Below are 22,521 nucleotides of genomic sequence, written 5' to 3' on the forward strand. Positions count from 1 at the left end.
CGAGGGCAGGGAAGGAGGAGGCTGTGGGCATGGAGAACATGACTGCTTGCTTTGCCTGGGGCCACTGTGACCACCTCTCCATGGCACGTGGGCGTCACTCTTCAGAGATGCAGCTCCTCAAAGCTCTGGGTCCATGGGCTCCCCTGTGCATTGACCGATGAGAAAATCCACCGTCTGGGGTTTTTTGCAGAGGCTGGTGGAGAAACGTCTGGATTTGCAGGGAATTCAGATCCCAGGATGTTTTTAGAGAGCGGTTCACATGCAGATAGTTATTCGCCTTCATTCTGCGGGGAGGGATGTAACTGAGCTAAAATATTCTCCAGCTTGGCCACGTCACCTCTCACTTGACATCAGCTGAGTGTCTCCTCCAGTGACAGACAGCCCTTCTCCTTTTCATGTGTTTGGGTGGAAGAAGATTTGACTTAGGCTTGAGATTTTCGTCTTGTGGCTTCTCGCGGGCTGTCCTTTTATGGGAATCTTAGAAAGTAGCTGCTCTCTTGGGGAACCGACAAGTTGGGACATAGTCATGAAATCGGGGAACCCCAGGGCTGCTGGCGTATTTCTGGACAATAGACACTTAGGGCAGCTGTTTCAGGGGGTACGGGGCCTGGTAGCCCCATCATGTCTCAGTGTCTCGCAAAAAGCCGTTTGGCTGTTGGTACCCTGGGCTTGGGCGTCAGCCGAAAGGTAGCCTCTCTCGAGGTCCCCACCCCTCCCCAGCCTTCCTCCTCAGTCACGTGCCATCCACACGTACAACCTCCTGTCATTGGACATGGAGAGGTGACCCCTCCCCACGCAAGCTGCAGAGACCCCTTTACGCGGCAGAGTGCAAACACTAGAAGAAGCTCCTTCTTTAAGTGGTTGACATCTCAAAAACAAAGCGAAGCAAAATAAGAGACGCGGGCCCAGCCCCCGCGGCCCCCAAACCCCACAACGTTCCCTTTGTGTGCCGGCAGACGGGGCTAGACCAGGCTCGGTGTTCGAAGACACGGTTACAGCCTAATATTATGCAATAGGATGTTAGCCACACATTCTAATAAAAAAATAAAATAAATAATAATAAACATTTGACCTAGAGTAAAGATCTTTCACGAGACGCCCTAATCATTTTTCTGCTCCGACCTCAGTTTTTTCTGGACCGGCTCCAGGGAGCCCAGGGTGTGCGACAGCCTTTTTCTCGGAGGGAACAAAAGGTCTTTTTTAGTCCTAAGGGCTGTCAAGTTTATCCAAATATTCTCAGCTTACTACTAGCCCCTTTCTGAATTGATATTTCCAATAAAAGGACACTTTGTATCTTTAAGCCACACTGCCCCCCGCCTCCCCCCCAGCGAGGATGCGGAGGGCAGGGAAGCCCACTCTGCCGCTTCCTCTCGGGACGGGTGGGGAAAGGCGTGTCCGGCATGGTGGGGTGGGACCGGGCAGACTAGGGCCGAGCGCAGGGTCGGTGGGCACGGAGGGAAGGAGGTACGAAACCCACAGAGGTGCCCTAGCTGCACCACACCCGTCTCAGGGTGTCGCCACAGCACACATCCTCCCTGCATCGCTTCTGATTTCGGCTGAGCCCATCCGGTCTGCCCACAGCTGCCCAGCATGCTAAGTCATGGGTGACGGCGAGAGGGAACCCCTTCTGATGGGCTGAGCGGTGCGAGGCCTGCGTTCTCTGGCTGTCGGCACACGGGGCAGAGGGGCCTCATGGGAGCCTGCCGTCCACGATACGGCAAGGGCCATTTCTCAGCAGCAGCTTGCCCCCATCTGCCCAGACGTTCTCCTGAACACCAGCCCCAGAGCCCTGTCCTATGTACGCATGTGTGTGTGTGCCCCCAAGCACACACACACAAGCAGCCGACACCCTTCAGACTGGTCCCTGTAGCCCACAAAGGGCACTTCCTTCCACCCGGCCTCCTCCCAACGGCTCTGATCAGCGTTAATGATAATTCTCATTAATCACCTGCACTGCTGCAGAATGGGGGTGAGGCCACCGCCAAGTGACAGGGCCACTTGGGCGGTAGTTATGCCTTATGTGTGCAGCGGCAGGACCAGGCTCTGACTCCTCTGGCCTGTGGCTGACATCAGGGCTGGCATTTGGGGCCGCCAGCTGCCCGGGACAGAGCCCAGTGTTTCTTCTCCTTGCCAGACCTCAGGGACGCCACCAGCCCTGGGCCCCTCCTCATGCACAGAGGCGGCTCCCTTTCAGGGCCACTGGTGGAAGGACAGAGGACTTCAGGGTGGGCAGCCTGCTCCCAAGCTGGAGGAGGAAGCAGGAGGGGCTCTTGCATGGGTGGGAAGCCCCCACCTTCCTCCCAAGCACAGCCGCACACCTCTCTCCAGTCGCTGACTGGGGTGGGGTGGGGAACGACAGCTGTGTGTCTGTGCCCCTGTGGAGCCTGGCACAGACTGCCCTACCCAGGGTGGGACTGCGTCTGACCTCACGGTAACTCTCGGCTGCGCACAAAGTAGGTGCTGCGATAGTCTGAGTGTGCAGGGAAGGCAGGAGGTGCTACAGGCCTCCCACCCGAGTCCCCCTGAGCAGCTATTCAAGGTCCTTGGGTCACTACTGAGCCCATTGGACCCTGCAACTCAATTTGCACATTTCAGAACAAACCACACTGAACCCGCAGCCCGCTGACTCCGGGTCGCGTCCAGGAGACACCACCTCACCCACTGGCTAGTTGTTCCCTGGCTGAGACAAACCCAGTGCATTTAGGAACCCCCTGGATTCTTCCTCCCTTTTATCGCCACCTGCAGCCCTGCCCTGGGGACGCTTGGCACGGGTTCAGCCGGCAGCACTCACGGGTGTGGAAGAATGGCGCTCGTAAAGGAAGAGGCCACCCTAAAACACACTGCTTCCTTAAGAAGCAATAAAAGTGTCTTTCTCGGGTTGGGGCTGGGGGAGGAGCGGGCCCACATGTCAGGCTGCTGGTCCTGCCAGCCAGACTGTGATAATTAAACTGCTCTCGCTTGTTCCCAGAAGCCCACCTGTCCCCCTGGGTAGCTGGGTGGGGAAGGAAGGAATTGCCCAGGTCACAAATAACTGTTGCCATCAGTCGGGTTTAACTTTGCCCTGGCCCTGGGGCCGCGTGCAGGAACACATGGTCATGGCTAGGCTGTTGCTGGGCTGAGGGGCGGGCCGGCCGGCAAGGCCCGGACGGTGGACATTTGGGAGGAGACAGCTCCACTAACCTGGGCTGAACTGGGACAGGAGCCATTGCTGGGGTTCTGCAGAAAGCGCCCTGGGTGGGGGGGCAGACTGGCGGAGGGACAGGCTGTCACACCCCCCCAGCTGACCTCCCAGGCGTTTCAAGAGGCCGCGGCTCGTTGGCATTCCCTCCTGCGTTCCCGTTACAAGGTCAGAGTGAGATCTGCGAAGGCTGCTATGTATGCAGGACTATTTGGGGTCCACTTAATGGCAAACCAGGAACCCCCGAGAACCACTGAACCACCTCCAGCCAGACCTGACACCGGGTGGACGAGCTCCTTAAGCACATGAAGAACTGGGTGGGTGTGGCATTTGTCTGACCTCTGCGCCCTTCCAGAAGCCCACCGGAAGCTCTGGGAGAGCTGACCGCCTGGAGCAGCTGGTGAGGGGAACAGCACCCGGATTTCATTGGGAGCTTCTGTGCTCAAGGCCACATGCGGCCTGAATCGTGCCTCCGGCGCCCGCCACGCAGAGAAGGTAACAGGACTTATTCCTGCTTCTAAAGACTGCAGGGCTCGTCCAAGCCGCGGGGCGGACAGGGGCCCTCGGGTCCTCCTCTGGACACGGCTGCTTTCAGTGAGAGCGTTCTCTGGGCTGGGACTGCGTTGATCTGCGTGTGGCTTTGTTTTCGGTTCCTCCTCCCCCTTCCTCTTCCTCAAAAGGAGTTTGGTCCCCACATCCAGCTTCCTGAGTGTTTTCTTGCTGGCCATGCTCAGTCTGCAAGACCGCTGTTAGGCCCTGGGTTCATGGCCTCCCCGCGGAGTTGGAAGGGGCCTTTTGGGGGAAAGGGGAGCTGACTACGCATCTCGTGCTCACGAAATCGAGGCTGGATCACACTCTCGGGAATAAGGAATGACACGCGGGGCCCAAGAAACCCAACAGCTTCACCTCGGGGCAAAGCAGCAGTGTGGGTCCTGGGGTGGGTTTCGAAGTCACAGCCGTGCAGCCTGGCCTGGACTCGCCGGCCCTGAGCCCTACAGGCCGTCCACCCAGGGACTCCCTCCACAGTGGGGGGCGACTCCCAGAAATGAATGGCTTCCATGGAATGTTTAATTATGGATGACCGGACACATGCATGTCACACTGGTGGTTAGACCAGTTGTTCAAGGAGAATGACAGTGGACAGACAGCAACAAACGGGCACCAGCCCTTCTACCTGTCATCCATCTACCTACCTATCATCTATCTATCTATCTATCTATCTATCTATCTATCTATCTATCTATCTATCTATCTATCTATCTATCTATCTATCATCTATCTATCTATCTATCTATCTATCATCTATCATCTGTCTATCTTCTATTTAATTCCTCTGTCTCCTTGCAAGATGCAGGGCTGGCCTCAAGGTACACCTATGTCTTTCTTTGTCCAGTCTCTCAGTTCTCGGGGAAGGATCGCCAGGTGTCCTGAGCACAGGGAGGGCGAGCCATATGTCACCATGTCCCCTTGGTTACAGAGTTTTCACTTGAGTTTGACCTTGCACTACAAATGCTGGGACGGGAAGGAGGCGTTTGCTCGAGGAGGAAGGATGAGGTCACCAGAGCCCAGATGAGGCCACGCCACACTCCCCAGGGAAAAGTCTGTCTGGAGGTGGAACTGAAGAGTGGCTGCCTTCTCTCACATCCCAAGCTGCCATTCTGGGGGCTGGCTGTGGCCAGTTGGGCCTTGTCACTTCCCAGAGTCTGGCTGGATCCTCTTCTGCCCCATTCTCACCCTGGCCCGTCAGGGCCTTTTCTCAAAGTCCAGGACATAGTCTGTCCTTGCTCCTCCCTCCAGGAAAGTCTGGGCGATCTGGCAGGCGTTACAGCCAGAATGACCTTCAGGGTTACAGCTGGGTAAAATGTGGGCTTCATTGTAGACACACAACATGGCTCTATTTTTTAGCTTCTTTCTTTCTTTAACAAAACAGTGATCTGACCATCCAGTTTTGAGGGAGGTTGTTCTGCATGGTTGAAGCAGGGGCTCCCCAACTGCCCAGAACATTGGAGAAGGTTCTAGGTAATTAACACTGCAGCGTTGGTTCTGGATTGCCACGGCTTCGTGTGGCTTCACCGTCCACAGAGCCCCGTGTCCAGCTCCCGCTGAGTGTTGGGCTGTAGCTGAGGCATGCGGGCTGAAGCGGGGCCACAGGGTTGCCCCTGGGGCCAAAATGGTTAACACAGACTCGTGGCTCAAAGCAGAAGCCTCTGGACGAGAGGCTATGGCCCCGTCCATCCACCACGTCACAGCCAAAATGTGGGACGAATGAGGAACCCTGGGACTTCACAAACCGGCCCCCACTTCAGAAAGGCTTTTCATGCTGCTCAGTGGGCACGCAGTGCCGTGACTGGTGAGCCAGTGTCTTCACTCAGCCACACACAAATGGCTCTGCAGGAGAAAACGCAAGTCCACAGAACCCTGGCCACGCCCGGCCCTTTCCCCGCTTCCTGCAGGACAGCACCTGCACAGCTGGCACCGGTTTCTGACTTTCCAGAGATGTTCCACTTTGGAAAAACGGAGTAGCCTGGTCCACACAGGACCGGGGCGGGGGGGTAGTGCACTGGGGCAGGACAGCTCGGGGCTCCTCTCGTCACCCTGGGGCAGTGTCTCCGACCACAGTTGCTCCTGCCCTGGTGGCCTCCCCCTACCCCCCAGGTTCTCCCTCCTTCCCAAGGAACCCAGCGAGGACAGCAGAATAGCACCCAGCTCAGAAGGCCGGCCCTGCCTTCTCCTGTGAGCAAGTCTCTGCAGAGCTGAAGGGCCACACAGCACCCGCTCCTGCCAGCCTCTCGTACAGAGCCCACTGTCATGCCTGAACCGCTGCCTCTGGCAGTCCAGGTGGCCACAGGACGAGGAGACGAGGGGCCACCGTGACTGAGATGAATGCATGCCACGCGACTCCTCAGCTCCCGTTTCTGGTTGAGGACCTGTGGCCCCTGGAGGCGTGCATGACCAGCACAGAGCACGACGACCCCGCAGAGCCACAACTTTCATCCGAGAACAAAGAGCAGCTCGGGGCTAGAAGAACCCGCTGCTTCCAGAGGTGACTGGCCTCTCTTGCCTGCAAGTCCTGTCAAGCACACTTGGGCCTCAGCGGAAAACACCGGCCTGGACTGAAGTCCCTGCTCCAGAGAGCGCGCGCGTCTGCACATATGGTCGCCATTAAAGCGCCGTGTCTCGGATGATGAGATAAAAGAAGTGTTTGATTCACTTACTGGAGCTTTCAAATATGTGACAATTAGGGACAAGGGACCGCGGCCTGCTAACACGGATGCATGGAGTTAATTACTGTGCCTGTTGCTCCTGGCTGGCGTGGAGCCGCTGCAGGGCCCGTTCTAAGGGGGCGGGGACAACGCGGGAGTCCTCTGCGTGTCACAGATGCCCGGCTCCACGTGACCCCCGAGTTCATGTCCAAGCCCAGACAAAGCATGTGCACACGGCACCCTCTCTCCGAGAGACCCCGTGCATTACACACACGTGACGTCCTGGTTTGTGCCAACTTCTAAATAAACACGGCCTTTCAGCAAGGGCGTCGTGCTAACGGGGGCTCGCTTTCCAGGCTTCTGAGCGCTGGCTGCTCCTGGTTTCCTCCTCAGTCACACAGAGGACACGTCTTTTTTTTTCTCCCCCCAGGGGGAAAGAAGTTAAGATTGCCAACAATTTTCTAAAGGCCCTTTAAAAGAAGAGATGGAGCTGTGAATGCTGACGAGAATAAACAATGATGACAGGTGGAGTGGAGAGTGAAATCTGAACTCCAAAGTAACTGCAAATAGAGATTTCTTGCAGATGGCGTGGACAGGCCTCCCATTGGGAAGGCTGCTGCAGTTTGAGCCTCTTCCCGGAACCCTCGCCTCCAGCCCTGGGTGGAGGGGAGGCAGGTCTCCCCTCTAGGCCTCGAGGCAGACAGCCGGGCAGGAGTGGCTATTTTCATGAACTTTAACACCTGGGAGAAAGGGCGTGACCCTTTCCAGAGGGCTGGTGGCCTCTGCCGGGTGGCACATGATTCCTCTGTGCCCCTGATTTTCTGAACTGAGGAAACAATTCTGAAGAGTTTTGAAGAGACACATACATTTAAAGACTCCAGCAAGCACGCGGGGCTGTGGGTCGGTCTGCTGGGAGCTGACCCCACATGACAGTATCAGCTGCGGTGGCACCAGGGCTCTTCTTCTGACTTTTCACAGGGTGGCAGCCATGGTTCAGGCTTCCACGATTTCCTGTTCTCCTGGGTGCACTCAGCAGCGTCCGCTTCCCTCAAAATGGTCCCCATGAGGGGTGACCTCCCCACCCTCCTGGCACGGAGCACCCCACATGTGACGTGTGGACCCCGACAAGGTGTGCCCTGCTGTTAGGCCCATTTCTTCAGTGCTATTTGTACGGGGGTGACGTTTGTGTCTGGGTGCCCCATCTGGCTTGTGGCTCCGGGAAGAATTCACCCGTGTTGTCACACTTTTAGGGATGTCTGAGGTCTTAGCAAGGGTCCTGGGGTGGCCAGGGGACTGCTGCCGCCTCTTCCCCGTTCCATGGAAAGCCAGGGCCCCTGCTGCCCATCTCAGCTGCTCCCTGAGGCCACAGCGAAGGTTGGCCACAGGCGACTTCCTCCGGCCGCCAGCCTCTTCTGCCCCCTCCTGGCTGGCTGCCCCTCTGCCGAGGTGCCCCCGGAGCCCTCCCAGGATACGTGAAGGTCTTGTGTCTGGAGAAAAGCTCCTCAGGATGTGTCTACCTAAGTTTCTGCAGGCTGAGCCTATGAGAAGCAGGACCAGGTGTTTTCTGGTGACTGATCCGTGTACAGGGACACGGGACAAACTGTCCTCCAGGTGGGGACAGCCGACTGCCCTGTGTCTGTACAGTCCACGCTGACCCAGGTGAGGGGTCCTGACCAGCCCCGTCCCTGTCCTGGTCCTGAGGGTGGACACACCTGCCCAGGACAGGGACACACACGGCGCATGAGCGGCTGGACGTGGGACCACTGCAAGACCAGTGAGCTTCCCCTCGGCCACGTTCTGCAGCAGCATTAACACCTGTCACGGCTTCTGTCATCTGTGAAGACCAAGGCCTCAGGCAGGCTTGTCCACCTCACCACTGTGGGCAGCTGGGACCGGATCACTTTCTAGCATGGGGGGCGTCTGGGGCACTGTGGGGAGTTGTGCAATGTCCCTGCACCTCCGCCGTCCCCAGTGGTGACAGCCAAAAATGTCTCCAGATATTGCCAATATCCCCTGGAAGGCAAAGTGGCCCATGGTTGAAAACCACTGCTTGAAGGTCACTGCTTTTGAGACAGGAGGCCCTCGCTGTCGTCACTGCCTGACCTCTGGGAGTCGGTGGGTGGCTTGGCAGGGAGGTGAGGTAAGCACTGGAATGGGTTGGGGCAGGTGTCCCCTGGCAGCCATCTGCATCTCCCAGCAGCACTAGCCAGGCCGCCTGTAGGGACACTGCTTCCTGGATCCAGGGAAGGGAGAAGGGCCAGGGCCAGGCCCAGGGCTCTAGAAAGCTCTGCATGTCGTGAGCTACAAAGAGGGACCCACGCAGGACCCGATGGTTTTCTCAGTCCTGCCATACCTACGGCATCACATTTCCCACGGCCCACGCTGGGACCTGGGAGGGGACAAAAGCTGTGGAAGCTTCTCAAGCTCAGCATGGCTGGCACCTGGAAGTGACGGGACCCTCCAGGTACGCGCCGTCGTCGAGGGTCCCTGGAAGAAAACGCAGTTGGAAATGCTTCCGAGAGGCAGGTACCCTCCTTCTCCCAGGTAGCTCCTGCCTGGCCTGACCACCAGATCCCCTATTCAGAGTGGGTGGAAGCACGTGGCTGGTGGGGGCACACAAACAACACCTTTTGGCCAGGTATCCAGTGGCCTTCCTCCTGGGCCCAGGGCTATTTAGAGAGCAGAAGTCACTTGTCTGTATCGGACTCTGGCTGGGCCGCCGTGAGGGGCTCCCAGGATCCCTATAGTTTGCTGGGTCCCCGACGGCAAACTGCAGCCGAGACACGGGCTCTCCATCTGGGCCCTGCACTGGCCGGCGCGTTTGCTCCAAGGCCCGTGGGAGGGAGGCGAAGCCGCGCTACCTGTCTGGAGACCCAGTGCCAAGCTGCCTGGACCGAGCGTGGCCAGCCCCGTTTCAGCTCCCTTAGCTTCCCTGTGGTGTGGGCACTTTCTCAGCTTCCAAGATCTGGCCTCTGAGTCTGGGCACGAGGGAGCGTGCCCAGCCCTGTCCTACAGTAGGGTGGTGCCCCCATCTCCACGTCCCACCTGCCCAGCTGCACCTCCGTGCCCTCGCCTGCTCCTCTGTAAAATGGGTGTGAGGGCAGTGCCCCCCCCGCCCCAAGGGCTGCCCTGAGTCCCAGCTGAGACCACAAAGGGTGTCAGGACATGGCAGGTGTGCTGTTGGCTCCTTATGCTGCTGCTGCTTTGCTTCCAAAACGCTCTGCAAACAGGCGAGGGGACACTCTGGACTGGGGTGCCCTGCGAAGGGGGTGGCTTCAAACCCGCCTCCTCTCCTTTCTCCTCGGAGGGGTCTGGGTGCAGGCTGACTCCGGCCCCTCCAGATCAGACGGCGGCCACACGTCATAAAACAGATGGACGGCTGCCCGGCTGCCCAGAGCTTCTCCCTCTGGCGTGGGGACTCTCTCACCTTTATCTTCTCGGCCGAGATGACAGCTCGGTGGAGAGGGGCTGCGGGGCTTGGGAACAACTGCACGTACACCAGACACGTCGGGCCCGCTCGGGCGGCCCCGCGATCCATCTGCACGCCGCGCACTGATGTGGGCAGGGAATTATTTGCTTAAGATTAGGGAAGTTTTGCTAACGCCGTCATGGGAGTCGTGGGAAAAGCAAACGGCACTGTTTCCAGAAGAACGCGGAGGGGTCCTGGGCCCTGAAAATTGCACTTGATTCAAGGTGTAGGTGGCAGCTGTCATCTCGTCACCGACAGGCCAATTGTTCTTGTCGGGAGGTGCCCGGAGGAGCTGGTGCTGAGTGTCTTCGCCCACATTCATTTTGATGTCATGGCTGGGGGCGTGTCGGGGGGCGTCTGGGACCCGCAGGGCGCCCGACTTGCAGACAGCTCGTGCATGGCTCCAGCGGCAGGTGGCCTGGGGGTCAGGAGGTGACCCGCTGGGTGTGCCTGTCCAGCTCATCTCTGCGGGGCGCTGGCTCAGCCTCCTCCTGCGCTAGCCTGCCACCCACGTGATCCCAGAGGTGCTGCGCCTCCCGCACCTGGGGGCAGGTTGTAGGCGCTATAGGAGCGAATGGGTTGCGTGAGCTCAGCGCAGCAAGAGCTGCCTTTGTTCTTTTTGTTACCGACGCTCCCGCCCAAATCAGGTTCCCCCCAACCCTCCTGCAAGAAGAGCTGCTGGCACGAGAGCCTCTCAATTCACTTCCTGGGCGGCATCCATGAGCTGGGGCACGAGGTCCTCTCCCCGAGGGCTCCACCTCATTCCGGCACCCCCTGCCTTTGTCCCATCGTGGCCACAGAGAACGCACTCTGTGTGTCACACGGGGCAGAGGTGGGGGCTGCTCAGGGGTCCTGGCACTGGAGGGCCCTCACACGCAGACCTGGGTGCACATCCAGCCCTCACGCACACCCTCGGAAAGCTTTGCTGGACTGTTTCGTTCAACCCGTTTGCTAGCAGGGAAACTGAGGGCAAGCAGCTCACTGCCCTGTTGCAGAAGTGGAAAAAAAAGGTGCGTGGGGGTGAGTCTGGCTCTTTAATCCGATTGGAGGACTGTGGGTTGGGATAAGGGGCAGGGCAGGCCCAGGACAGGAAGGGGTTCAGAGGGAACCCAGGTGCGGCTGTCTCCCTGGGATGCAGACAGATGGTTTTGCCACGGCACCTGGTGGTCTCCCACCTGCACCCCGCCAACCTCAGCCCCTCCCCTGCCTCAGCGTCTCTGGCCCCAGGGCCATTTGCAAAGCCCTGAGCTCCACGTGACCCTTGTAAACCTCCGCTCTGGGTGTTCTGTGGCGCTCGCTCCACCCCTCCCCCCATGTGGCCTCCATGCCCCTCGTGCCCTTCCCACTTTCCCTCTGGCCAGTCCAGACCACCACAGTGCTTCCCTGTCTCACGGGACACACACGGCATTCCCTCTCCCACCCCCCAGCCCTACCCACACAGCCCTCACCATTGAAATGTCCCCGTCCTGTCTCTGCACATCTGGGTAGCCAGCTCGCAGCCCTGTGAGCTCTCTGTTCTGAACAGTGGAAGGTGGGTCAGGATTTCAGCTGTCCTGCTCCCAGCTCGCTCTGTGACGGCGCCAGAGCTGGCCGTTATGCAGTCAGTTCAAAGGAGAAAGGAAATGTTCTCTTGTCCAGTGTAGATGGTCCCCTCTGCAAACGCCCCAGCCTCACCGGCTGTGCTCTTCCCCAAGGCCGCTGCACGCCAGGCTCCTGCAGCCCCCCAGGCCCCTACGCCCCATCCACTGCCATGGTCAGCTACATCTGTCACCTCCAGGGTCTGCTCTTGAGGCAACCCCTAGGCCGGGGCTCCGCTGTCCCGGTGAGGTGGGGAATCACACAGCAAGGCCAGGCAAATGTTCTTCGTTCCTTAGAGCCCCTCCCACATCCCAGAACTCAGAGGACCCAAGTCACCTGATTTTTCACTGATTTTTAGCCATTTAAGGTGTCCCACTACAGCATTTTCAGGAGACGAGCGCCTCAACTAGGAACCTGTGCCATGAGCGTGGATGTCACAGGAGGGTCACCGAGAGTCCAGAATTCACCACGGCTCCGTTCTCTTGGGACCCAGCAACCAGGCCCGAGTGGGCTAAGCAGCCTGGACCTCATGTGCATGTAGACACCCCCTGTCCCCCACACTTAGCCTTGGACAGACCACTCTGGGCATCCAGAGCTACTCCTGTGGGTGCTGCTGGTTTGGGTAGCAGGGGGGTCTGCAGCTCAGGGCAGCACTGCAGGCAGGAGGCCTCGCCTGAAGGGCCACGGGCTCAGCAACGCTACCGGTCTGGCCGTCCCCAAACTCCCTCTCACCTGAGCTCTCCCTGGCCAGTTCTCTCTGCAGTTTGTGGGAGGCGGAAGGAACAACACGGAGGGTGCAAAGCTTTGCTAACAGGAGGGTTCCCCCCAAGGGGTCCCGGTCATTACCGGTACATCAGGACCTCAGTTGTGGCCAACTCAGCACTTGCAGGGAAGAAAGCGGCTGACAACGGGGACCATCGTAAGAGGGGCGTTTTTGGACGACGCCAGGACAAAGGCAGAGGGCTGCCGGGCAGGGTCACCAAGGCTCTGGGGCCAGGTCCACCCCTAAGGTGTGAGCAGAGCCCTGGCCTCCTCCCCCTGCCCTGCGGAGAGGCCAGCCAGCTGCTGCCCGGAGCCTGCGCCCACCGTGTGGTGAGCAGGGAGGCTCGGCTGTAAGCAGATCACAGGCAGGTTATCCGCTGTCATAAACTTTTACCACAGCTCACGCAACACGCATTTCACACCCGGTTAACTTTTATGACAAACTCCAGGAGGAAGGAGCTGAGGGAAGCAGGCAGATCCCCGCTACAAGGGCGGCGGGGTGTCTGGCTGGGGCCAGTGTGGGAGCTCCCAGGATGGACGGCTGCCTCCTTCCCCCCTCCCTCCCTCCCTTCCTCCCTCTCCCATGGCTGGAACCTGTAGCTCGGTGCCCTGCTGGGCTTCCAGGTGGGCACTGCCCCCAAACAGCCCTCAGCCCAGCCCTGCATGGTCCCGGAGGAGCCCCCGGCCACCTTTGGGGACAAGCCCACAGGGTGGTGCCCGAAGCGTGCCCTGTGCTCGCACCCAGGCCCCACTGCGAGGACGCCCCGTCACACCCCCCACTGCTGCCTTTGCGTCACTTTTGCACACGACACGGAACTTTGATGAGCCCCAAATGTGCAGGCCCACACCCTGAGCTATCCACTGGGGGCGCGAGGTGGGGCGGGGGCTGCCTAATGTCTGTTTTCAATATGCAGCCAATCAGGGCCTTTTCCCTTCTGTTTAGCATGATTTTGTATGGGGTGGATGCATTTAGGGCCTGGATGGCTTGACAGTGATGATTAATACCAAGCATTAGGAGAGTCCAGCGCGGGTATTAGGCACAAGCTGGGCCCTCGGTTCTCATCAGACGGTCAAGCCCGCAGACCTATTAAAAGCAGCAGGAGTCCTTGAGGCTTAATCACAGAGGCTGGGCCCGCGGAGGCAGAAGAAAGGGAAAGGAGAAGACAGCAAATAAAGTGACAGCAGAGAGGGCGGAAACGCTCCTGGAATCCCCGCCCCCCCCAGGCACAGTGAGCAGCCGCTTGCAGTGTAGAGGAAAGAGACTGCGGAGAGCATTTAGGGGAGAAGAACTGAAAGCTGCAGCCCCTGCTGAAGTCCGCACCTCTGTGAGGAGGTGTCTGTGAGGGGCAGGAAGTGCAGCCTCGAGCCCCAGCACTGCAGTGGGGGCATCAGAGGTGACCCCCAGCCCGACTCGCCGGGTGTCCCCCCAGAAGAGGTCTCCTGCACCTTCCCTCCCAAGAGCGTCCTTTTTGGATGTAGAGTGTGTGGTCATCCTGCTCTTTGAGGGGTCCTCAGGGTCTGGGGGAGGGGCATGTGGCACAGAGGGCCAGCCTGGGGCACACTAAGTCATGGCACTGTGGGGGCACTGCTTGGACACCGTAAGGGCCTGAACCGCACAAAGTTGGCTGGAGTGAGGGGGGCAATGGTGTGAGAGGGAGCGAGACAGAGAGAGAGATGGAGGGAGAGAGAACATGAGAAGGGGGCTCAAACATGGAGCTGCTGGTGCAAAGTCTATGCTTTGTGGTGGGGTCCTGGGGCCCTCTGAACGTGATGGAGAGGCAGAGGCCCCTTCCCGGCCCGTGTGGACCCCGCCCTGGGCAGCCATGCTGTGTTCTGCAGGCAGCAGCCGGGGCTGCAGAGCCCAAGGTGTCCACGGCCCAGAAGAAAGCCTTCCTGCGGAGAAAGTGAAGTTCAAGGGGGAGGGAGATCGAGTGTTGTCTGACACTGAGGCTGACACTTGCTGGTAACTATTCGGAGCACCCTGTGTGGGGGAGGCGGAGAGAACAGGTTTGGGGCCAGTGGCGCTCCACCTGGCAGGGACCTACCCCCCCTCGCCCCCTTCTCTGCCAAGTGGTGTGAACAGGCCAGACCATGCGGCGTTAGTGCAGCTGTCACAGGGAAGTGCATGAAAGACAAAACTACTCCTCTGACTTTTTACATAAAAAATAAAAATCACCTGGCCTGTCTGCACACAGACCAAGTTTCTCCTTGGTCCGTGGCCCTGTGTGCTACCCTGCAGTCACCAACCAGTTTGTGCCCTGGACACCTGCAGCCACGGGCACCCAGCTTCAGGACGGGGTGGGGTGGGGTGCCATCACGGGGTGAAGGCCTCCTGCTGTGGGGAGTCCTGCACCCGCGGCCTGGCACGCTCCCTCAAGTTCCTACAGAGGCAACTTCTGCTGAGCTGCTGGGACCCCACACGGGCCCCAGGACAGGTTGCTCCCCACACACAGCCCCGTGACCTGTGTTCTGAGTCACAAAGCTCTAGGAGTGTCTTCAGAACACCTGCCCACAGCAGGCCTCTTCCCCTGAAGGCCCGGGAGGGCTGCCCTGTGCCAAGCCCCGTCGGGGTGCCTCTGCCTGTCCACTGTCCGGTCGCTGAGGGCGGCTGGGAGACACCAGGGGCTGGTCAGGCCCGGGTGGAGCCTGGGAGACACAGGCCCTCTGCTCAGACACCCCCAGGATACAGGGCCCACTGGGGGCCGCCCGGCGAGCCTGGACTGTCTGGGTCTGGGAGGCAGCTCATGCCAGCTCCCTCGTCCCCAGCGGGCCACCCAGGGGGCCCGTGCGAACTTGCAACAGCCCAGACAGTTCCCACTCTGTGCTGGCTATTTTTGGAAGTGGCTTTCTGATTTGTTTCTCTCCCAGGCTCCAAAACACAAAGGGCTCCACGTGGAGCTCCAACACCTCCTTCGCAGTGGGTTTTGCAAGGACTGGGTCTGTGTGGCCTAAAAGGCTGCGACTGGCCGAAAGCCGCCCAACGGGGCACGGAAATGTGTCTGAAGCCCGGAAAGAAGGAAGCAGTGTGTTGTGTTGGGGGTGCCCCGCGGACCCAGAGCTTGGCCTGGGGAGGCAGTGGCTTGCCTGGCGGCCTGGCTTGGCTGTTGAGTGGGGGGCCAACAGGGAAGCTGCCTATGCCATGGGCCCTGCCTGCCGGGTGCTCCACCTGAGGCCCTCAGCAAAGTCACACTGTGCCCGAGAGCCACCACGACAGGGATGCGAAGCCCTTCCTCTGCCCATCCTGACTCCTGGCAGAGGATCGCCCATCCCTGGCCCCAGGGTGAGGGGCTGCAGAACAGTCGGGGCAGCTGGCGTCCTGCGGGCCACGCCGGTCCCCAAGGAACTTCATCTTTGCGCTAACATACATGTCACCTGGACTGGAGCGTCACACCTGCACACTCACCAAGCCACAGCCTGGCCACAGCTCCGGACAACGGAGACCCGGCAACGGAGACCGAGAGGGGAGGGGGTAGGGGGGTGCTTCTCCAAGGGCACCCCTCCTCCTCCTTCGAGGACAGGTGTCCTGTGTCTCTCCCCTGCAGCACTCAGAGCTCAGGCCGGGCCAGGGAGAGAGTGCTGGGTTGGACTGAACTGAGCTAGCCATTCGCGTCCACGGCAGAGGGCGTCTGAGCAAAGCCAGGCCCACTGCGGTGGCCAGCTGGCCACCGGGCTCCAGGCTCCTCCCCCCTCGCGCTGAGCACAGAGGAGCACAGAGGCCGGCTCAGCGAGCTCCTCCTCGAGCTCCTCCGGGCGGCACAGCCAGGACCTTCCCAGAGGCGTGGGAGCTGACCCTTGACCTGGGAGGGAGAAGGTGCAGCCTGAGCTCCCTGGTGACAGCTGCCCTCCCCACCAGCACTGCCTCAGGGTCCCCCTTCGGCTGTCCCGGCCAGGCAGGCCTGCTGGGCTTGGGATGAGGGCCTGAAATGAGTGGGCAGTGGGCCTCGACGGCCCTGCTCCCCGTGCTGCTCTTGCTGGGCGCCTGACCCCCGGGTTATCAGGGCAACAGCTCCGGCGATGACCTCATTAAGCGCGGTGGCCACGTCAGCACCTTTCTCAAGACGCTTTGATCACTCACAGCGTGCTGGCACGGCCGTCGGCACCTCCTCCCGACACCCGCTCTATCTTATCTGTCTGGGACAGGGACCCTCGCTGGGAGCCAGAGAGCAGGCCTGGGAACGCTGCATCCAGACAGCAGGCCAGCGGCACTGTCACGGCCAGGGGGCAGGGCAAGGCCAGTGGACTGCGGTTTCTTGCTGACAAATGTGCAGAAACGCATTGACTTCTGGCCCCCCGACTCAATAATCACTGCGATTATGTGTGTGAAGCCCCAAGCCTGTCCTGTCACCAGTTTGCACGCAGTGCCCAGCCCCCACCACCCTCCACAGGCAGGAGCCAAGAGCCCCGGTGTGCTGAGTGGGCACCTGCCCTTGGCTGCCCCTCTTCTCCCCCTACCAGGGCCAGGATAGGCCACTTTCTCGCTGGGCTGGGGCAGGGAAGGGCCCTCCTGTGTACCCCCTTCTGGTGGCTCACTGCAGCCCAACTCCCCAGGGCTGGAGGGGAAGAGGGTGGTCCCTGCAAAGAACCCAATAGCTGGTGTCAGGAGCTCTGCATGGGGCTGGGTGGCACCTGACTTTCAAGGGCACCTTCTCAGAGGGGCTTCTTGAGTTCAAGGACTGGGCTACCTCTTGGAGCAGAGGCTTTATGAAGCCTACTGTGCCAACCGGCCCAGCCTGCACACTCAGACCACCTTTGTGAGTGGCAGAGCCGTGCCCACTGCTCTGATGATGAGAGCTCTTTGCCCCCACGCTCTCGGCTGGCGGGTCTATGATGGCGCTGAGTAGCTGCCTGTCCTGCTTTCCTCTCTCCTCTGCTGGCTTCTCCCAGGCTTCCACATGAATACTGAAAAGGGACCCACCAGGTGGTCAGGCAGCTCCAGAAAGCTCAGCAGGTGCCCAGTGTGGGCGGGTGCTGGGGCCAGGCAGAGCCCCGAGAGGGTCTCATCCTCACCCTGAGGCCGGCACAGAAACGTTGGCGGCCATAGGACTTCCCAGGCCTGGGCTACTGGGCATGCCTGAGGCGACTCGTGGCCTCTCCACCCTCTCCCTGCTCCCTTCCCTATTCCCCTCCCCTTTGTGCTCCCCTCCCCCCTCTCCCTGCTCTCCTCCTCACCTCCCTGCTCGATAGAAAGCTCTGCTTCCTGCCACCGGAAGGGCTCTCTCTGCCCAGTGGTCCTGCATAGCTCGAGCAGCCTGACATGCAGGTTGATTCTAGTCTTAGCAAGAAGCTGATGAGCCACTAAGATACACAGCCCAGGGTTCAAATCCTCAGGGACACCCAGGGCCTGACGCCAGCCTTGGGGACACCTAGGGGACCCCACAGCCATGGTGGATGGGCCTAGGAGTGGACACTGTGCAGGAGTAGGTGGCTGCCCTCCGTAGTAGGAGCTACAGGCTCCTCAGGGGCCAGTGCTCGCCTGTGGGAAGTGCTGGGGCCCTTGCGGGGGGGACCTGGGCCAGGTGGGGAGGGCAGGCTGTAGCTTGTGTGCACTGGGGCCCTGGGCGTGGCTTTCTCCTCCTCAGCCTGGGGCCCGCCTGTCCATGGTGGGCACGCCCCACAGGTCCAAGAGGCACCAACTTCACATGCCAAAATGATGGGTGACCCTCCCCATGAGCCAGGCTCATGCTGTCCCAAGCTCCTGTGTGAACTGACTGCAGGGGGGATGGCTCTGACCTCCCACTGCTGCCCCTTGCGCAGCTGGCCCCTGGCTGCCTCTTGCCTTTGTTCCACAGGCACTGATGAAGCACCCACTGTATATGGCTCTGTCCTGGGTGCGGAAGCGGGAGGGGTGGGCCTTCCAGACGCAGACGGAGATAGCACTTATCATGGGACCTACCACTCCCCAGGGCCAGGTGCAGGGTGCCTGACTCTTCCAGGGCTAATGGCAGGGAGCCATGTCTGTGCCAGAGCGTGCAGAGGCTTGGAGGCGTCTCCCCTTCCTGGGCCTGGCTCCCCATCTGGAACGGGGGCCGAGGTCCCCTTCAAGGCTCCCTCTGGCTGCCCTGGTGCCTCGCTGAATGAATGTCTTCCTGGGGTGGAACCTTAGGTAACACCATAGTTCCAGGGCGAGTGACCCAGGAGGCACAGCCCCCAGTCCCATCCTGGATTCCCGGGCCACACACCTTCTTGGGCTCCCTCCACCTCCCGGGACAAGACTCAGAAGCTGGACCTGCCGAGCATCTTCTGAGGCCCCCAAGGAGCTCTCAGAGAGGCCGGGAGATGCTTTGTGGGCCGGCCAGCCCCGTGGCTGTTCTGAGGACTTCGGGGGGATCAGGCCACAGTGCAAACCCCAGTCTGATGGAAACACGCACACTCAGGGAGAGGGGCTAGCTCAGGACACGGAAACGACTGGCAGGACTGGTCCCAGAGCAGACTCGATCGACTGACCAAACGTTCGATCTCTCCAAACACCCCCGAGTGTGTGCCGACTGCTGGCCACACACCAGGGATGGGCGTGCACGGAGGGCGGGCTTCCCTCATGGAGCCGCTAATCCATGCCCCAAAGTGGAGTGGGTGCTGTGTGGGTGGCCAGAGTGACCTCTGGCCTGGATCGCCACAGCAGGAAAAGAGAACGCGGAGCCATCAACTCACAGGGGCTTGGTGAACAGCTCTGCTTTCCACTCAAAGCCCAGAAGGGCTCTGCTTTAGGAGCCAAGCCTGCGTCCTGAGTTAAGAGCAAAACTGAGGGACACGTACCCTAACCAGGTGTGTAGTCAGGAGAGGGGCGAGAAGGGGCATTGGCGTGTACGTCCAGAAGGACAGAGGACACAGTGTCGAGCGTGCTCAGAGGATGACAGGAGCGGGCCTGGCTGGCCATCCAGACTGATTTGAAGGAGTCTGCATGGCCCCTGGGAGATGGGGTGGGTGAAGGTGAGAAGAAGGAAGCCCCAGGACAGACGGAGGATGGAGCGGGTTGAGCAGAAGGCTTGGTGCCCTGGGGAATGTGGGGCCATGGGCACCGGGTGAGGAACAATGGGGAATTACTGGGGCGATGAGGACGGCGGCACCTCCAGTCAGCCGGCCCAGCCTCCCGCCCGAGAGCCCTGACTCTCTGTGGCCCCTTCACCACAATGGCCGTGCCAGCAGCCCGAGGCTCGTCCGCTGGGAACCCCGAAGCCCCCGCCCAATTTGCACGGAACCCAGAGCACAGCCGGCTGGCCCTGCTCGCCACTGCGGGCACAGCCGGCGGGAGAAACAAAAAAGGAAACCCGATAAACAGTTTCCATATCCAACATTTTCCACATTCAATTATTTTTAAATGAAATAATCTCTCCCGAGGAGAAAGAGGCAAGTTCCCGCTCAGCCCGGCCCTGCCAGGCGTCACAAAGGCCATATTGTGCGCCCTGAAGGAGAGGGAGTCTCCTTGGAGCCCGCCCCTCAATGCCCCCTTTTATATTCACACTCACAGCAGCCCCTCCGACTGTCCCTGCTCAGTGGAGACTCTGGCCCACAGCCACATGGCCTCTGTGGGGCTCTTGTCGGCTCCTGGGGGCCCGGCTGGGGGCACCGAGCAGCCTGGGTAGAGGGAAACGGCCGCCAAGAAAAACTGAGCTACAGAAGGCAGCAAGGGGGACCTGAGGGTGGCCGGGACTGGGTCCGGCTGTGCCCATGTGACACATTCAGAGCCAACAGCTGGACGAGTGCGGGGTTTGCAACCAGCCGAGTCCTCTTCCCACCAGTCGGGTATCCTTGTGTCGGGCACTTAACCAGTTTGAACCTCATTCTTGCCAGCCGCCCAATGGGAATGGTGTTCGTGCTAGCCCCTGCCCTGGGCTGTGGCGAGGGTGAAGGCACGAGGCCATGTGGACGGGCACGTGGAACACCAGAGTGGGGGTTCTGGACACTCTGGGTCCAGGACTCGTGGAATAGCTTGTGCTGGACTCACCCTCCTGCAGATAACAATTATACACGCTGGACAAAATATCTTTTAAAAAAGATCTGAAAGCATCAGAGAGTGACAAAAAGCAGGAGGCACGTAAAGGGATGTGACCCTTGGAAGAACAGGCTGCACAGGAGGAGGCCACAATGATGTAGCTTTTCCCTAGAAGCCACGGCACCTTCCCCTGGGCATGGGGCAGCCAGAACATAACAGAGAGCCACAGTACCGGACTGGGCGTCTGAGCACAGGTTTGGAGGCGGCCAGAGCAGCTGCAAGTGGAGGGGAAATCCTGGAGAGGAAGGCACCACAGGCAGGTGAGCCCCAGGGTGCATATCAGCCCCCTAAATCCTGGGCTTATCCTTGCATTACCCTTGCATTACCCAAGGGAAACTTCATGGAGCCCAGTGAAAGTGGACAGCTGAAAGGTTGAGAAGGCTAAGCCGAGACTTCAGCTGCCCCCAGCACAGCAGGAAGAGAGAGCCCAGAGTCCTGTCAACTCAGAGGGGTTTGGTGAACTCTCTGGTTTTCCATTCAGAGTCTAGAAGGGTATGCCTCAAAAGGAAAGCCTACCCCCGAGACCAAAAGCAAAACGGAGACAGACACACCCTAACCAAGTGTGCAGTCCAGCTTCTGCCAGGTGGCCTTAAGGTGAGCAGCAGGTGACAGAAAGTTCTGCTAGAACAAAACCCCACACTCTTCAGAGGATCACGAAATCTGGAGTTTCTGCAATGTATCATCTACAATGACCAATACAATATAATAAAAAAAAAAATCTAAATGTAGAAAGAAATAGGAAAAGCTAACCCATAGTCAAGGGAAAAAATTTTCAACACAAACCAACTCTGATATGACCCAGATGTTGGATTTGGCAGACAAAAACTTAAAATAGCTATTATAAACATGTCCAAAGACTTAAAGGAAAAGATAATCATAAGGAGCACACAGATAGGAAATGCCAGCAGAGAAATGAAAAATGCACTGAAGAACCAAATTCTAGAACCAAAAAGTATAATGCATGAAATGAATGCATCCCTGGATGGGCTTTTAACAGCAAGTGGGAGACGGCAGAAGAAAGGGTAAGTGAACTTGAACATAGCGCTACAGAAAAATACTGGAACAAAATGAACAGAGCCACAGAGCCCTGTGGGATAATACACGGTGTATGTGTAACTGGAGTCACAGAAGGAGAAAAGAGATAGAAAATGCAGCAGAAAAATATTTGAAAAAAAAAAAGCTAAAAAAGTACTCAACATTCAAAAAAATTAAAAACATCCATTAATCAATAAACTCTGTTTAGCAAATAAAAAAGGCAAACCACACACTGGAAGAAAGTATCTGCAATACATATAAATGACTAAGAACTGGTGTCCAGAATATATAAAGATCTCCACAAAAACTGTCATTAAAGAGACAAACAATGCAATAAAAAAAAGTGGGCAAAGACCTGAAAAAAGCATTTCACAAAAGCAGTTACACAGGCACATGACATGAAAATACACTTAACATCGTTAGCCATCAGAGAAACGCACACGGAAACCACCAGGTACTATTTCGTACCCACTAAAACGGTTCACCTTTACAAGGCTGATAATGCAAAATGTCGGGCGGATGGGGCAACCGGAACTTAATCATTGCCAGTGGGAATGCAAAGTAGTTGATCACTTTGGAAAACAACTTGGCGACGTCTCATAAATTTAGATGTGCATTTCTCCTATGCCCCGACAATTTTACCCCGAGATAACATATACTGTGAAATGAAAACTTAGGTCTACAAAATGGCTGTACACGAATGTTCATCGTAACTATATTCATAATAGTGCAGATCTGAAAACAACCCCAAATGCCCGTCCACAGGACGACGGGTCAACAACCTGTGAGGTGCCCCCCTAAGAGGCCACGACTGAGAAAGGCAACTGTAAACCAGCGGGGTATGTGCAACCATCACTCTGTTGAGCAGCAGAAGCCACAGGTGTCCCAACTGTACGAGCATCTTTGTAAGAAGTTCAAAGGCAGGGTCCCGTGAGCTGCCCTCAGTGCCCACTGCAGGGACTCCTCTGGCTGCCTCCTGCTGCTGAGCAAAGCAAGCCTGAGAAAAGTGCCCCGAACTGCGGCCTGAAGCCTCACTCAGTTTTGAATTCCCGTTTCCGACCTTTGAATTCAGAACGCTTCCTCATTTTTCTGCTCCTTATCGTGGGCGGCCCTGGCACGGCTGGCCTGACGCTGATGTCCTGGGCCCTGAGCTGCCCTCACCCTGCACACCTGCCTTCCCCACACAAATGGAAGCTCCTGAGGTTGCGGCTGGGTCCACATGCCCCACCCCAGGTCTCGGGCCCCTGGCACATGGCCTGGCCCTGCTGGGCATGAAGCAGGTGAGTCCCCACTGCCTCTGTGCTCC

At 58.7% G+C, this 22,521-nt stretch overlaps 1 protein-coding gene across 5 annotated transcripts in view; it reads right to left on the minus strand.

Moving 5' to 3' along the window:
* The window catches only part of PRDM16 (PR/SET domain 16), a 314,562-nt gene that overhangs the window by 57,421 nt on the left and 234,620 nt on the right, over nucleotides 1-22,521 (minus strand). The window contains exon 1 of one of the 5 annotated variants that reach the window (XM_081057130.1): nucleotides 19,654-19,659. The exons of the other annotated variants lie outside the window; for them this stretch is intronic. The gene's annotated coding sequence lies outside the window, so the exon portion shown is untranslated. Of the gene's footprint in view, nucleotides 1-19,653; nucleotides 19,660-22,521 lie in introns of those variants that run through there. 5 annotated transcript variants of the gene reach the window in all.

The sequence above is a fragment of the Rhinolophus hipposideros genome, assembly GCF_964194185.1.
Source record: "Rhinolophus hipposideros genome assembly, chromosome: 8".
NCBI classification, from domain to species: Eukaryota; Metazoa; Chordata; class Mammalia; order Chiroptera; family Rhinolophidae; genus Rhinolophus; species Rhinolophus hipposideros.